The sequence below is a fragment of the Ceratotherium simum genome, chromosome 9 (genome assembly GCF_057802395.1).
Source record: "Ceratotherium simum simum isolate JZ-2026a chromosome 9, ASM5780239v1, whole genome shotgun sequence".
NCBI classification, from domain to species: Eukaryota; Metazoa; Chordata; class Mammalia; order Perissodactyla; family Rhinocerotidae; genus Ceratotherium; species Ceratotherium simum.
In genome coordinates this window covers 18,178,307-18,194,953 of record NC_141908.1, presented here as the reverse complement: position 1 = coordinate 18,194,953, position 16,647 = coordinate 18,178,307, and the positions used below count along the sequence as shown (strand labels likewise).

General features: G+C 46.0%; 1 protein-coding gene across 8 annotated transcripts in view; it reads right to left on the bottom strand.

The window, feature by feature from the left end:
- MGAT5 (alpha-1,6-mannosylglycoprotein 6-beta-N-acetylglucosaminyltransferase) overlaps positions 1-16,647 on the bottom strand; it is a 336,034-nt gene that overhangs the window by 78,572 nt on the left and 240,815 nt on the right. The window lies entirely within an intron of this gene.

Genomic DNA, 16,647 nt, shown 5'->3' with positions numbered 1-16,647 from the left:
TGTGATCTGTCTGAGTCTACGGAGCTCAGATCACCTTGGATGGTGTTGGGAGGAAGACCCACAATGGCTGCCATTTGAGTTCCAATTTAGGGGGCCCTATCCCTGGATTATGATCCTGTAAGAGCCAGCACTTTCTCACAAAACACAGGCAAGCAAAGCTAATTTAATATTTTGGACCCTGGCCTCAGCTGAAGGATGGGACGAGGCCTGCCAGTTCCAGCTGCATCCGATACGCCATGGGATAAGGATGAGGGATAGTTTTTCTCCTTCCCTATGCTCACCAACAAGGCTCTTCCAGGCCAGGAGATGTGCTGTGCTTACGGGTCACTGAGGAGGAAACACTATCTGGTGCAAACAGGGATGGATTTGTCTATGAAAGCGGCTACACCTCTGCTGCTTCTTCAGGTGATTCCTCAAACTGCCACTGGTGTAAATTATCCAATTGCCAATTCATTCCACGTAATCATCATCACTGAACCAAGAATAAGAAAATAAAAAGACACTGTCTGATTTAGGACAAGTTCTCTACGTCAAGTACAGCCAATGATCGACATCAACTCTAACAAATGATCTAAAGTTAAAAAAAGGAAAGAAGAAAAGGAGGGAAAGAAAGGGAGGAAAAGAGGAGAAAGGAAGAGAGAAGAGGAGACGGAAAGAAACAAGGAAGAAAATAGAAAAAGAAAGAAAAAGAAGTCTTTGACTGGGATGCAGCCTCTCTTTGGCAGTGGGTTCAAATTCCATATCTCCCCGACCCTGGTTTCCGCCCGGTAAAATGCAGATACTGGCACTGCCTTATAGGGCTGTTGGGGAGCTCCTATCTGTCTGACATTATTCACTGCAAGTACGTTGGCATCATCTGGAGGTCTGGCCAAACCTCAGCAGGCTTTGAGGACCTGGAATGATCACTAATTGGTCTGGATCAATGGCACTGTGCACTGCTCTACTCCATTCCCTGCAACGGGAATGGTGCCCTCTGGGATTGTGCTGTGGACAAGCTAAAGGACCCTATCAGGCAGCCCCCCACTGACTCCTACTCTGTGGTCATGAAACTCCCCAGCATCCTGGACAGAGGGTGAAAATACCTAGGTCAAAGCTTCCTAGGTCCCTTCCCTCCCACTGCCACTACCACTGTTCCTCTCCTCTTTCCTCTACTTGAGGAGACGTGTGTTGTGACTTAATGAAGGAAATGAGCTGGCTTTCCCTAAGCCCACACATGGACCATCACTTATGCCTTACAAGTCCCACCCTCAAACTCCTGACTTCTCCTTCAAAACTGCTCTACCACCCAGCTTGTAATTTCATTTTAAAATTTCCCCCACGTTTCCTAAGTCCAGGTCAGTATTTCTATCTCTCCAAGCTCCCTGAGGGCAGACATGTCTTTGCAAGTCCCTACATGCAAGCAGGTTCCTAATAACTGGTTCTAGATGACAACAATCATTATAAATATAATAAAAATGGCCAGATTTAATCTTTAGATTTGGGACAAAGGGAAATGGGTTTCACCCATTCAGTTTCACTAGTTCTTCATAAAGGATTTTAAATCTCCACTAAGAATCCTACAGAACTACTTCTTGAAATCCGCCCTGTGCCATCATGGATATATTCAGCCTTTTGGGATTTGAGAGGATGGGCAGGAGGAAGAGGAAGAAGTTACTAAAGAGAGAGAGGACATTTTTTGGGAGATGGTCCACTGCAGTGGCTACGGTATATGATCCTTCAATTCAAATCTTGACGCAGCCATTTACTACCTGCGGGACCTTATCCTCCATCTGCCTCAGCTGTCTCACTCAAAAATGGGGTTAATGATAGTACTGACTTGATAGAGTTGTTGTGAGGATCATGCCTGGCACATAGCAAGCGCTCACATATTAGCCATTATCATCATCACCTCCCCAAGGAGCTCAATCTCATAAAAAACAGAATCAGGGAAGGGAGAAGCGAAGGCCAGCCAGCTGTAACAATCCCAATCAAGCAGGGATAACTCCAGTGTTCCCAGGGGCCCCGCCGTCCCTGGAGGCTGGAGCAGGACTCTCAAGAGGCAGTCCTGATGTATCTTGAGTACAGATGGCCTCACTCAGTACTTAGGGGGGCACAGCCAGATATTATGAGCATATGTTGCTCATATGATTTTTATTTAAGTATGAAACTATATATAGATGCTAACTATGATTTTAGAAGCACTCATTATTGCATTAAAAGTATTTTCTAAATTGGTTTATTACTATTTCTCAACGTCATAATACCTCTTCTTGTAGTAAAATGATGGATTTGGCTTCCAACAAACACTCCACATTGTAAAGTATGCTCCCAATCTGTATTTTCTTTGACATATTTCTTGATCTGGACACTAGTTTGCACCTATTATTCCTGACCTTAAAAGTATCTTTTTTTTGCTGGGAAAGTTTCGCCCTGAGCTAACATCTGTTGCCGATCTTCCTCTCTTTTTTTTCCTCCCCAAAGTCCCAGTACATAGTTGTATAGTCTAAGTTCTAAGTCCTTCTAGTTCTTCTATGTGAGCCGCTGCCACAGCATGGCTACTGACAGACAGTGGTGTGGTTCCCCACTTGGGAATCGATCCTGGGCTGCCAAAGTGGTAAGTGCACAGAACTTGAACCAGTAGGCCATCACGGCTGGCTCCTGATTAATCTGTATTTTTGATATAAAATTCCATCAACAAGCTCTGTCCTTAAAGGGCCTGTTTCAAGGTCTCAGTGACATTTTTCTAAACTGATGTAGAAGGTTCCACACAGTAAATCCCATAGTTTCAGTTTCTACCAAAAATTATTCCTCAAGGATTCCAGCTGGCATGGGAAGCCACCTGTGTGCCACTCACACTAACACTTCATATACCTGTTCTCCATGGCAGTGTAGACAGCACCAGAAAAAGGTCAAACTTCTTTCAACTGGCCCAACACACTCCATTGGCTTATTTGAATCCCATTCCCAGATTTATGAGTTTACAGTCCCATTGCAAAACAATACTTCTACTTTGTTTTTCTCTCCAAGAAATAGCCAGAAATCCACACTTCTGTTGCCTTCTACTGCCATGATTTTGCTTTCTTTGCTGAGTTTCTAAACAAGGTTGATGTAAGGGCCACAGAAAACTCCACCAAAGGCATCCTTTTTTAGGTGTGTCTGAACCCCTCTCCAGCAGTGTTGGTGAAAAATGAACTTTGTTCTCTCAGTACAAAGCTGAGGCAGCCTTATGGATCTGCATTCCTGAACCAAACAAAGATATCTGAGGTCCCCTTCCCCCCTGGCAGCCTTCCTCCAGTCGGGAGGGTGGCAGTGTCCTTGGCAATCTCTCAATTCTCCTGGGACCGCACAACTTGGACTGGGCTGAGACGCTGCTAGGTGTGTGGAAACACCACCTGGCTTTGCCACCGTCTTCAGTATCTCTGTATTTAACAGTGTGGCTATGTCGTCCGGCCCAACCACGGGCTGCCTGGCATGGTCGAGTACAGGTATGCCCCCTCAAGTGGTGACAGTACTTTTAGAAGAATTCGGACTATGCCTAGAATTCTCATCCAAAATAGTTTTCCTATAAGCTGTGCTTTAATAATGTTCTATTTGGGGGAAAAATATCATAATCAATATGATATCTCATTTGTTCTTATAAATCCGGGCTAATCACATTCAGAAAGCCATGCCTTTCAGACTGTTCTAAATTCAGAGGCATTACATCTCTCTCTCTCTTCAGGAACGATCTTAACCCTTTCTTCGTGTGAAGGGAACGATCTTGCAATGCTTTTGTAACTCCTTTCTGCACAGATCCTCTGGCTTCTCCCCGTGCTGTTCAGCATTTGGGTACCTAAGACCCTTTGCCATTATCTAGGATGCCGCCTCCTCCTTCTCCAGGGAGCACGGCTTCCACACGCTTGGATTTGCTCAGTGGCTTCTGTCCATGGACAGCCATTGTTCTTCCCTCTCTTTGCTCTCAGACAGAAACTTCTTTTCCCATCCCCTAAACACCATTGTTCCCATATCGGTTGCCAAACTGTTAGGGATGGAGTAATAGTGAAAAGCCTCGAGGCAAATTACAACCACAACCACAACAGCTGTGTTTACTAAGAGCTACAAATGAACTCATCCCAGCACTATTAGAGCAGGCAGGCAGCAATTTGGCATCTTTCAGAAGCACCCCACCCTCAGGATGTTTGCTGGCTGCCTCAGCCTCCTGCTACCCAAGCCAGTCCTGGCTTTTGGAGGAGACCCTCTGCTGAGCACAAGGGGCCTCTTTTCACCCACAATACTTTTATAATGTTTTCTTCTCACAGCTGCGGTAATTTGCACTCAGCTGTTTATGCCTCTGGGAGGGCTGCCAGTCATGGACAGAATAGGCAACAGCTAATGGCTCTTGTGAGGGGCACCAAGTAAACTACTCTCCACCCCTGGGCCCCTCAAATGCCTCCCTAACCATCTGTGACAAGGCCTAAAATTCTACCATTCACCATCCAAACCTTTGGACCACTGGTGACCTCTCTAAAGTAAAAATGTTGCAGTGAAAGGAACGACACCAAGACGACTACCGCTCAGTCACACCTTAAGATGGCTTAGTTTCTCCTAAACGTCTCTGAGGCTTTGTTTTATCACCTGTAAAACTGACACATGCTTCACAACACTATGTGGAAACACTTTGTAATCTCTAAAATTCATACAAATTGATATTTGGATTACTGGGTTAAAAGGCAAGCATTCTCAAAAGAGACTTCACTGGAACCTGTATCAGCTGATTGCACCCTCACGTGGATTAATTAGGCAATGTGCTATCACCGTGGAAAAAAGAGCACAGGTCCTTGGGGGACAGGCCACTGGGCAGGTGAGATGCACCGGGAAGCAAAGGCCTAGAGCACGGGACGCAAGCTGGTAAAACAAGGGCGTAAGTGTCTTCTACAGCATAGGGTGGTTGTTGGCTACATGGCAGCCATACACCATGCACAGAAAGGACGCAATTAAGGCTTCTCTGATCTAGGAAAACTGGTGACTACCTCGTACAGTGTTTCCCAAACAAAAAGAATCAGCTGGAGCACTTGTTGAACATACATACGGCCAAGTCCCGTCCCTGGAGAGTCTGAATAGAGGAGGCTGGGCGGTGGGGGGGGACGGGACCTGGAATCTGGATGGTTAACAAGTTCCCAGGTGGAACTTACAATCAGGCACGTTTCTTTAACAGTGACCTGGATTCTAAGAACCAACTTAAGCTTTCCCGCCTTTCCTTGAAAGACAGGCTGGAAATCATTTCAGCAAAAACCCCAGAAGTCAATGCCACTCCAAAGGACCACGTCACATTTCTGCATGGACCCACAACAGAGTGACTGCTTGAAACCAGAGCCATGATAGGCTCCATCAGTTGGGTTCTAAGGGAAGGTTTTCACTCCCAGGTGGGAAGAAGTCTGAAGACTTGATTACATTACACAAGAGCAGTAAGCCAAAAGGCTCCAAGTCCCAGATATAGGGTCGACTGCCATGCATTCTTTCCACCTACCAAACTTAGTCTCAACCACAAGCTAACCAGGCAGAAGCAGCCCTGGCAGTCCACATCAGGGCTGGGCTGTCAACTGGAAAGTGCTTAGTGGCTGGGCTCTGACAAGAAGAAAAAACTTGAAGTCTAACATACAGACTTCAAGACCCTGGGGTTCCTGCTGGAGCTGCATGCTGAAAAACGGGTTGGTCTTCCTCTCCACCAACCCTTAGGCCTCAAAACTTGACAAACTTCCAAAAAGGCCATTCAAAGGATGACTTGGCCTGGACGAAACATGGAATTCATTATTCCATTCAAAGTTCCTTCTGTAACTTCACCCTCCCTAAAAGGACTAGCCAAAAATGGTGGCTTATTCCTGGCTTCCCTAGTGCAAGGTCACAAACACAAATACCTCCTGGGGCCGAACAGGTCACGGAGGGTAGAGAAGGCCCCAGAAGGCCTGTCATCCCTGGAACAACCCCTAACCCATACATGGGGGCAGCTACTACTCAGCTCCAGCCAATCTTTGGTATGTGAGGAATGAGTGTCCAATTTGCCACACCATCTACATTTTCAAGAGAAGCTGGGAATTCTGGCTTTTCAGAAGAACCTTCCCAAATGGCAAATTTCCCAATTTAAAAAATATTGTGCTGGCTAAACAAAAACATCTGTGAGTTAGATCGATCTGTGGGGTCCAAGGCTGCATTTGTCGCTTTAGGCATAAAGCTTTGCATTGAGAACAGTCCACTGGACAATGCGTTTTCTTGATACCACTGGCCTGTGGATAAGCTCTTCCTCCTTAGAGAGTACCCTCCTGTCTCCCTACCTCTTGCCCCTTCCCACCTGCAACCTACAAACACAGACTCTCTGGGTTGGCAGTGCCCCTCCCACTCAAGCCATCCAATATCCCCCTGGCATCAGTGCCACCTCTCACGAAGCCCTGCCAATGTCCCTTCAGCCAACAGCGACGGGGGGTTAATGGCTTCCCACGTAGCTGGCCTCATCTTTGGACAGTGCTGACGGTTGAATTATGCTTCCTCTGATATTCCTTGAAAGCTCAGCAAGATCACTAGCAGCCTATTTTCTGTCATTTTGTGGGTCATCCAGGACAAATCTGATTCCTCATTTGTTTGCCACCCATTCAGAGTCCTCGCCCACCCCCACAGCCTCAATCAAGCCTTCTTTTCCTGGCCAGACATGCCGGTTTCTTCAACCAGTCTTCATAAAGCATGACTCTGAATCTCTCCACTTTTCACTCCTTCCAATCAAAAGGCTCTAATTTGCCTGGATAATATTAATAACAGCAAAAACTAACGTAGAAATTAATGAATACCAGGCATAGTTTGAATAGCTTTATACGTATTAACTCATGCGATCTTCCTAAGAACACTAAAGTAGGTGGTATTCTGACCACTCCTTTTACAGACGAGAGAACAGAGGCCCAGAGAGCCTAAAGCATTTGCCTACAATCACACAGCTAGTCAGTGTAGAGCCAGGAGGCAACCCCAACAATCTGGCTCCATGCTCCAGTCCACGCTCTTAGCACTCCAAGTCTCCAGGTGGGCTCATCAAGTGCAGAGGAAGGAAGACCACCAACATACCCTGAGCATTAGCAGGAACTGGAGCGCACTCAGTGCTCTCAAATGGATGGGAACCACCAGTCCTTCATTCTGTATCTTATGCCTCAACTGAAGGTCCATTATCAATTCTTGGCAGCTCCCTACACTGTTGACTCACATGAGCTTACTTACTGTCAACGAAACCCTTAAATCTCTTTTACACACATGGATGCTAAGTCACAGCGACCCCATCTTTTCTTCGGGCAGTTGGTTTTATGGACTCTGTGCCTGGCCTGGCCTAATTATCATCTCTCTGCCCTATTTCTGATGGCCCATAAAGTTGTCCTGTAGGCTATCTTCTCTGTGCCCCTGCTGTTGAAAGAACTGGAGAAGGCCAAGGAGGAGTTTAGATTATAGAATCACGGAACTCTGGGGACCAAAACAAAAGAACATCCAGTCCTCTGCCTCATTTCACAGAGGAGGAAATGGAGACCCGGAGGGCAAATGAATTCCAAGGACAAGCAGCCAGTGAGTGGTGGAGCTGAAATTAGAATCTGGGCGTCTGCTTTCCCACCCAGGGCTCCTCCAACTGCTCCAGACTGTCTCCAATCAGCATTTCCGGGCTTAGAGAGAAGTAAAACAAGGAGAATATGCTCTCTGCCAATCGACAAGGAAATGTCAGTGGGTTTAAGATGATAGCAGAAAGCTTGCTGAAACAGGGAACAGACCACTAGGATGAGACAGGGAAAAAGGCCGCCCAAGGGTTCTCTGAGCTCCAACTTCAGGGGTCATTCCTGCACACATTCGCCCAACACACACTGATGGGCTTACAGTGGATGCTAAACAGGGTTAGGTTATAGTCAGCACGCAGCCAACACTATTTTTGAAAAATTCTTAAGTCTCCTGGACTGTAGCCCTTGGAATCTTAAAAGCCAATGATTCATTTCTGATGTTTCTCTTTGCATTTGGTTTCTCTTCTCTGTTCCTTTCCCCCCCCCAAAGCTTGCACTTGAATTTGAGAACAAGGCTCTGTGATGTGACGGCACTTTATTGTGAGCTAGGCACTGAACCAGACAAAAAAAACAGGCACAGGTGACTGAGGCTCAGTGAGTGGCTGCCCTGGAGGGGCTCACATCTCCACTGGTACACAGACCAACTCCTCCCGAGGAAAAGCAATCTGCTTCCTCCCTCTGGCAAGTGTGGTCTCTAAGGGACCATGACAAGGTCTTTCCTGATTGACCCCTCCCGGAGGGGAATAAAGGGGGAGATACAGGAAGGCTTCTGAATGCTCTTCTGGTTGGAACCAGAACCAAGAGCTGTGATCACATTAGATTTTCCAGCAAATTCAACAAAATTGATTCCAATTTCATTATTTCAAAATTTACGCCAATTTGACTTAAGGGTATGTTTAAATTTATCTGGTTTATCTCTACGTTATCTGGGAAGAAACATTTGGCCAAGTAGATTAAAGAACAAACAGGATGATAAGGTTAACCTACTTACAAAAATGTGTTCAAGGGTTTCAGTCCATTCTTTAATTACAAAGGTCTTTGGCAGTTCATTAAAACAATATGCTATGAGCAGTTAATTCCTATTATGAAATAATATGGCATTTCTCCAGACTACTCCCATTTCCAATTTTGTATTAATTTAAACTAGGCCCAAGTCAACCAAATTAGTGAGCTAGACAATTACATGGTTTTTAGAAGGGGATTCTATCTCAGACTCAGAGGTCACCTAGTCTAGAGACTTTCAAGATTTATTTTGGTTGTTTAAAGCAGTTGAGCCCTTTTCCCGGTGAAATCTTAATGGAAATCCAAACCTATGGCACAGATAAATTAGAGCTGTGGTAGGTGGGGCCATCCTGTGTGGCCGCCCCATGACTTCCCACTGTAGCTGGTCCTCAGCGCTCCAAAGAACACAGGTGTGTAATTCCTGATCTCATACAGGGGTTAGCAAACTTCTGTAAAGGGCCAGACAGCAAATATTTTAGACTTTGTGGGAACACATAAGGTCTCTGTCACATACTCTTTTGTTTTTATGGGTTTTTTACGACTCTCAAAATGTAAAAAACATTTTTAGCTTGCAGGCCATAGGTGGGATTTGGCCCACAGGCCACTGTTTGCCAACTTTGATTTAATTTATCTTTAACAGCTTTATTGAGATATAATTGGCACACAATAAACTTCACATATTTAAAGTATATAATTTTATAAGTGTTGACATATGGATAGACCATGAACCTATCACCACACTTTGGGCATATCATGAGAAGGCAGGATTCTTTGGAAAGGACAATAATGCTGGGAAAAGTAGACGGCAGCAGGAAAAGAGGAAGACCAAATATGAAAGGGATGACTCCATAAAGGAAGCCATAGGCAGGAGTCTAAGGGAGATGAGTAGGGCTGTTGAGGACAGGACATTGTGGACACCGCTCATTCATAGGGTCACCAGGAGTTGGAGCTGACTTGACAGCACATAACAACAATCACCACAATCAAGACAGCGAACATACCAACCTCTCTTTCTTGCCCCTTTCCAGGCAACCACCCATCTGTCTTCTGTCGCTATGGATCAGTTTGCACTTTCTTGAGTTTTTTGTACACAGAATCATACAGTATGGACTCTTTATGTTTGGTTCTTCCACTCAGCATAATTATCTTCAGGTCTGCCATGTTGTTGGGTATATCAATAATTCACACCTTTATCTTCATTCATACAAATGAGGAAACTGAGGCTGGGGGTGCCTGCCCAAAATCCCACAGAGGACAGTATAGCTGGCTCTGTCTGACAGAGACAGGCTCCCGGCCTCCCTGTGCAGCCTTTTCTTCCCAAGCCATCTCACTGCTAATCTCACCAGGGGCTTTGAAAACCTCTTGAAACCTTTATGTGGTCTGCAGAATTTGAACAGGTATAGCTCCACTCCTTTTCCTTCAGATCTCTTCTTCCAGTCTCCCTCAGACCAGAGAGCACAGGGCAACACCCAGAGCAAAAAGCCTTCCGGGTTGTATCCCAGATAAATCGGTGTTACAAAAAACCAAAAGACTGATGCATTCATCCAGTACTTACTGAACACCTACTCTGTGCCAGGCACCATGTTGGGTAAAGCAAAATCAATAACGATGTCTATCCTCCAAGAGCTTACAGACTAGCAATTAAGGAGAGACTCACAGAAAAAGATACATACATGAGCACAAAATGATTAAAATTACATAAAGGGAAGGAAGAAGATGCTGTGGTAGAGATGGGGAGGGCTGACAACTGGTTGAGGGCACGGGTGTGGGACAGGGTGACCAGGGGTGAAGCAGGCAGGGAAGCAGCCATTATAGAGGCTGAGCTACCCCGGGTGGAGGGGGTGGTGTATGGGACCCCATGCAGCCAGAGCCTGGGGAGTCAGGGAGAGTGGTGGGTGCAGAGCAGATGTGGCTTGTTCGCAGAGAGCCTTGCTAACCACCCAGCCGAGACTGGATTTCACCATAAATGTAATGGGCTGTAAGTTTAAAATGAAGCCATTGGAGGGTTTTGAGACAAGGAGTAACACAATCCAATTTACATTTTTAAAAAGATCGCTCTGGCTGCTGCTGTGTGGAGAATGGATTAAGAAGGGCAGGAAGTTCGGGATGGAAAGAAGGGAAAGGTTGCATCACATTTCTGGAAGGCCTGCTGCCCGACTTCTTAGGCCCGGGGGTATGGGACTACGTGTCATTTTAGGGTATGCTTTAAAACCACAGTCTCTGATGTCTAGATAAAAAAGGAGCTTTCCAGTTTCAGTTGAGACTGGTTGACTTTGGATGCTGCCAGGCAGGCTAGAGCCGGAGCAAGCCAGGCCCTTGGGGTCTGGGGCCAGAAACAACATGAAGTGCTCAAATAAGGTGTTTTTACTCTTTGAAGAACTGGCTGCAAGGCTGTTGCTGACTTCCCCATTTGTGTGGCGAGCAGCCAGGAGCAATGTTTTACCTGTTACACTAACATTTGCCCAGGGCTCCTCCTGCACATGTAAGTCACTCCTGTGGATCTTGCTGCCCAGCTTCTGAATCCAGCTCTCAACATCGACTCCACTCCAGGATGGGGCAGAGGAACAGCTCCTCAGGCAAGTGGCAGCAGGGAGGCAAGTCCCCAAACGCGGAGGTCAGAGATCTGATCCTGGTTCTGTATTTGCCACGTCATGTGCTAAAGGACCTTGGCCAAGGCACTCCATCTCCTTGAGCCTGTTCCTCTTCTATAAACCAGGATAGTGATGGAGGATAATAGCTGCCCTCACTTCCTCAGAAGGAATCACTTGCACCTGCTTAAATGATGGCTGCGAAAGGCTCAGAGGAGTGTAAACATTGCGCCAATATAAGGTCCTCTTTTAGTACCGATGTGTTAGTTATTGAATAAGCGGTAGCCTTTGCTGAAGGCCTACTAAGAGACGCCAGGCTCAGAGCCTGGGGCTCTGTCTTTAGAGCAACAGAGATTTTAGTTAAGTCACGTTTTTTTCCATGGATTGCTTATCCATCAGCGTCAATTATACAGAACATAATCAAAAACCCCGAAGCAAGCGAAAAAGACTTCTGACGAGATCCATCCCAGGGACTGTTGGCCAAATGTGTCCTCCAAGAGAGACTTGGTTTACTTGGGACATGGTGTGGCTCGGGGTAGGCAAACGTTTTCTGTAAGGGGCCAGATGATAAATATTTTAGGCTTTGCTGGTATTACACAGCAAACTGTCACAACTATGTAACTCTGCCATTTCAGTGTAAAAGCAGTCATAGATAACGAACAGGTGTGGCTGTGTTCCATTAAAACCTTATTTACAAAAAGAGGTTTGGCCCATCAGCCACAGTTTGCCAACCCCTGAAAACTGGAATCTGAATATCTTTGGGCAGGCTTGTATTTGCCAGGTCCTCACAGGCTCTACTCCTCCTTCTCACACCCCCATCAATTCTCACTGTGTTCCCTATCTGGCCCCAATAATCATATTAGTAAAAGCAGCAAGCTAGGCTCTCTTATAAATACTTTACATATATGAACTCATTTATTCCTACAGAAACCCTATGATCAACCCCATGAAAAATGAAGTCAAATGAAGTTAAACAACTTGCCCAAGATCAGGCAGCTGGAGGCAGAGGCAGGACTGGAATCCAGCTATCTGGCTCCGATTCTGTGTTCTCGACCAGTACACCATACTGCCCAGCAGCTCCCAACTGTACAAACCAGGTCAGCAGACGATGAGGAAGACACAGCGTGCCTCTTCACCTCCTCTCAGAGCCCACTGCTTACCCCAGCTTTACCCCATTTTAAGGGTCCAGGCACCACAGACTAGAAGTAGCAAGGCTGGCAAATGGGCTTAGCGGAAAGTGAGACTGGGAGGTGACTGGAATCAAACACTGAGTAGAATGTCTAGCAGAATCCTCTGCTATGTACACGTACAGACACATACAAAGGAATCAGACACTAACATGTACAGAGTGACATGAAGACTGGCAGTCTGACAAAAGTAGCAGGAAGGCAAAAGTAAAGAAAAAAAGTAATTATTCACTGATTGGTCAGCTACTCAGTGCCAAGCGCTCTCCACAATCCCCAACATCCAAGGCCTTACTACTCAAAGCATGCTTGTATCAACAGCTCATCAGCATCACCTGGGTGCTTGCAAAACCGCAGGGTCTCAGCCCAACCCCAGAAGGTCTGAATCAGAATTAGCATTTTAACAAGTCCCAGGCGATTGGCACGCACTATTAAGGCTGAGAAGCCCTGCTCTATGTGGTAGTTGCTACTGCTCCCATTTCACAGGCCAGGAATCCCAAGGCTCAAAACAGTTAATTACCCCACAAGCTGTTGACTTGTAGGCTCAAGTCTGAACCTCAGCTGGTAGTTCAGAGGCTACAGCTATTCCCCTGAGGTACTGAAAGCAAGGCCTTCAGGACACAGACCTCAGCAGCAAATGTGTATCAGTACATAACAACAACTTCAAGGTGGGATCATGAATATGTAAAATCTGACCCTGCACCATCAACAGAAGAGTCAGTCACGCTCAGGACAGTATTTTTAAAGAAACATGGAAATAAATAACATAGTTAAGCAAGACTTCAATTAACTTTAATTTGCACAATTTTCAAAAATCTCTTATTTTCACAAAATTGACTAATTTTTCATTCCCTGATGACTTTAGGTAACAAAATGTTGAAGGACATTGAAATCGGCCACACTGGACAGTCTTTTCTTCTTCTAGGCACATGTGTTAGATGGAGCCAATGCCCCAGAGCTAGAAGTCAAGAATGTAGAACTGTGGGTTCTTGAGCTAAGAAAGAGTTTTGTACTTGGGATCAGGCTGTAAGCAGTCTCATTTGAGGCTAAAGGTCTTGGGCAGAGATGCTTCCTAAACTGGTGTCTTCGGGATCCTGGAGTCAGACAGCAAGGTCCCCACCTCCCTCACACCCACTCCTCCACCATGTACTATAACATCAGGACAAGACCACAGCGTACCTCAGCTGTGAACTGCGGGCCAGTGGGTGGAGTTGAGGAGGTAGCCTGTTCCCCTTTAGCGTCTATATTTAACAGACTGTGTTTCTTGCTAGGCATTTGGAATGCAGGGAAGACCCATATATTTTAGTAGATATCCTTGATATGAATATAAGGAACAGAAACCACTCAAGGTACTGCAGGGGAATTGAGAGTGATAACACGATATATGATCTGGAAAAAGAAAGCTTCCAGGAACTCCGGCAGCTACTTTTTCTTTCTCCCCAGGTTGCATGGGTTGTTTCTGTCTTCCTACCCGGCCCCTCCAAAGCACCCACATCTCTCACGGTGGTGCCTCTCCTCCCTGCAGTTCTGCTCCATCATCCTCTCCACAGAGCCCTCTCCCTTTCCAGATCGGTCCTGCTTCCCCATCGTTAGACTCCTGGAAGGCTTCTGCTTTGCCTCATCACAATTCTGGACATGCCCTTTTAATTTCTGTCCCTAAGGCTCACTGTCACTGTCCCTCCGTCTTCCAAAGCGAAGTGAAGAATCTCATTGATCCAGCTTGGCTTTCTGAGCCAGAATCACAGTTGCCAACCACCAATCAGCTGGATGGCCTTGGGTCAGAGGACAACTCCCTGGGCCAATCAGCCAAGGGTGGAGGGGTCATGTGGTAGCATTCCCCCTGCAAGTGCCCCAGCAGGTGGGGAGAGTCCCTCAAAAAGGGTGGAGGGTGGTGGAGTAGCACAGCAGATATCTTCAGAAGTTCAGTGAGTCCTACAATCTGAGGGTGAAGGCAGACCTCCCGGATCATCTGGTCCAAACCTGTGTCTGCCCACATGCCCCCACTGCAATCCTAAAGCTCCCAGGACTGACAGTGTCACTCCCCTTCCTAGAGACACTGAGACAAAGGAGGTTGGGTGGGGGGAGAGAATGGGGCAAGGGATGGGAAAAACAACTTACAAAAGTTCCTGCTGGCTAAGGTGGGTGTTGAATGCAACTTCCGAATGCAGATGCACTAACATCGCACTTCAGGCCCATCTGTTTTCTGTGCACATTCACTAGATACTATGGGATGGGGACGGTTTGGAAAAAGAAACTCAACTCTCACATACTGTGCTATGTTCAAAAGTTTGAGACGATGTCCTGAATTTATGTGACAACTTTACAATACTTTTCACCTTTTTGGACCTTTCTCATCAAAGAATACTCGGTAATAGTGCTGTAATAAAATTGAAATAACACCCCAGATTTTTGGTATTCAGACAAAGACTCATGCAGACACGTTGCCACTCAGCCTACTGTAACACTTGGGCAATGCCCTGGAAGAGGAAGGCTGGGTCATCTGCGGAGTTTCCCAATTACACTCCAAATCACTTGGGCCAACACAGTTAACACTTTTGGGATTGACTGGCATCAAGGAAATTATCCTTTTAGTGTCAGTATTATTTCACCCAAAAAAAGGTGACCAAAAAGCTTTCAGAACCAATTTATTGTTTTGTTTTTCTAGAGAAACTGAAAAAGGTGCCACAGACACCTAGGAGAAAGCTACGCTTGGTTCCAAAACAGGAGTGATATAATTTCAAGGTCAAGTCCACATCGACATGCAAACTATTTTATTTGAGCAGGTGCAGAGGGGAAAAGGGAATTACGCCTTCTTTTAAAGAGCCTGCGTCTTCCTAAGACCAGTGCCATGATCCATGCATTTCACAGCTGAGCTGAGAATGACAACACCCAATGTGTCCTTTTTAATCCAAGTTCGGCTGAAAGTCAGCTGGAAAATGCTCTGTTAACATAAAGCAGATTTTGATAGACAGGAAGCAAAGATGCATAAATTCATGAGAGCATCTTAAATGACCATTTACAATCTCAACTGATTTTATTTTACTTGAGAGGAGAAAATGTGGAGTAACATGGGTAGAAAATAAATCTTATCTACCAGCCCAGGTTTCTCAACCTCGGCACTACTGCTATTTTGTGCCAGATAACTCTTCGTTGTGGGGCTGTCCTTTGCGTTGCTGGATGTTTAGCAGCATCCCTGACCTCTACACACGAGAGGTCAGTGGTACCTGCCCCCTCAGTCATGACAACCAAAATCGTGTCTAGACATTGCCAAATGTCCCCTGGGGGGTGAAACTGTCCCCAGTTGACAACCACTGTACTAAACTAAGACAAAATTCTAGCTGTTTATAGCAAAGACAGTTATCTGGAATTAAATCAACTTCCCTAGAAATAGGTCAATTTAATTGTTCCTTCAGCATAGGCAGCATTTCAGAACTGAAGAGGGGGCAGCACTGCTTTTCCTTCTCTGAACATGGGATCAGAAAACCAAGAGCAGAGAACTCTTCACCCTGTGCGTCACCTGTGCTCCCTCGGTGCTTGGATTTCTAACTTCCTCAATAAGGGAGACATAATAACATGAGACCACAGTTCCTGATAATTCTGGAAAGTGATTAACATTTTTTCTTTTTGGTGAGGAAGATTGTCCCTGAGCTAACATCTGTGCCAATCTTCCCCTAATTTTTGTATGTGGGATGCCTGCCACAGCATGGCTTGATGAGTGGTGTGTGAGTCCACGCCTGGGATCCAAACCTGAGAATCTCAGGCCGCCGAAGTGGAGGGCGCGAACTTAACCACTACGCCACCGGGCCAGCCCCCCGGAAAGAGATTAACTTATTTTATTTTATTTTATTTATTTTTTTGTGAGGAAGATCAGCCCTGAGCTAACATCCATGCTAATCCTCCTCTTTTTGCTGAGGAAGACCGGCCCTGAGCTAACGTCTATTGCCAATCCTCCTCCTTTTTTTCCCCCAAAGCCCCAGTGGATAGTTGTATGTCATAGTTGCACATCCTTCTAGTTGCTGCATGTGGGACGCGGCCTCAGCATGGCCGGACAAGTGGTGCGTCCGTGCGCGCCCAGGATCCGAACCCGGGTCACCAGTAGCGGAGCGCACGCACTTAACCACTAAGCCACGGGGCCGGCCCGAAGAGATTAACTTTTATGTCTAGCAAGAGATATGTTTTGAAGTCCTGGAGACCATTCCATCTTATACAAACATGTCCTCAAAAATTAACGACATTTGCATACTAAGGCAGACTTCCCATGTAAAAAGATTTGCATGTCATGTCAACAGGTCAGATTCCAGTCCGGTTCCTCTTCTGTTGTACCCTCCCTGGATGTACTCT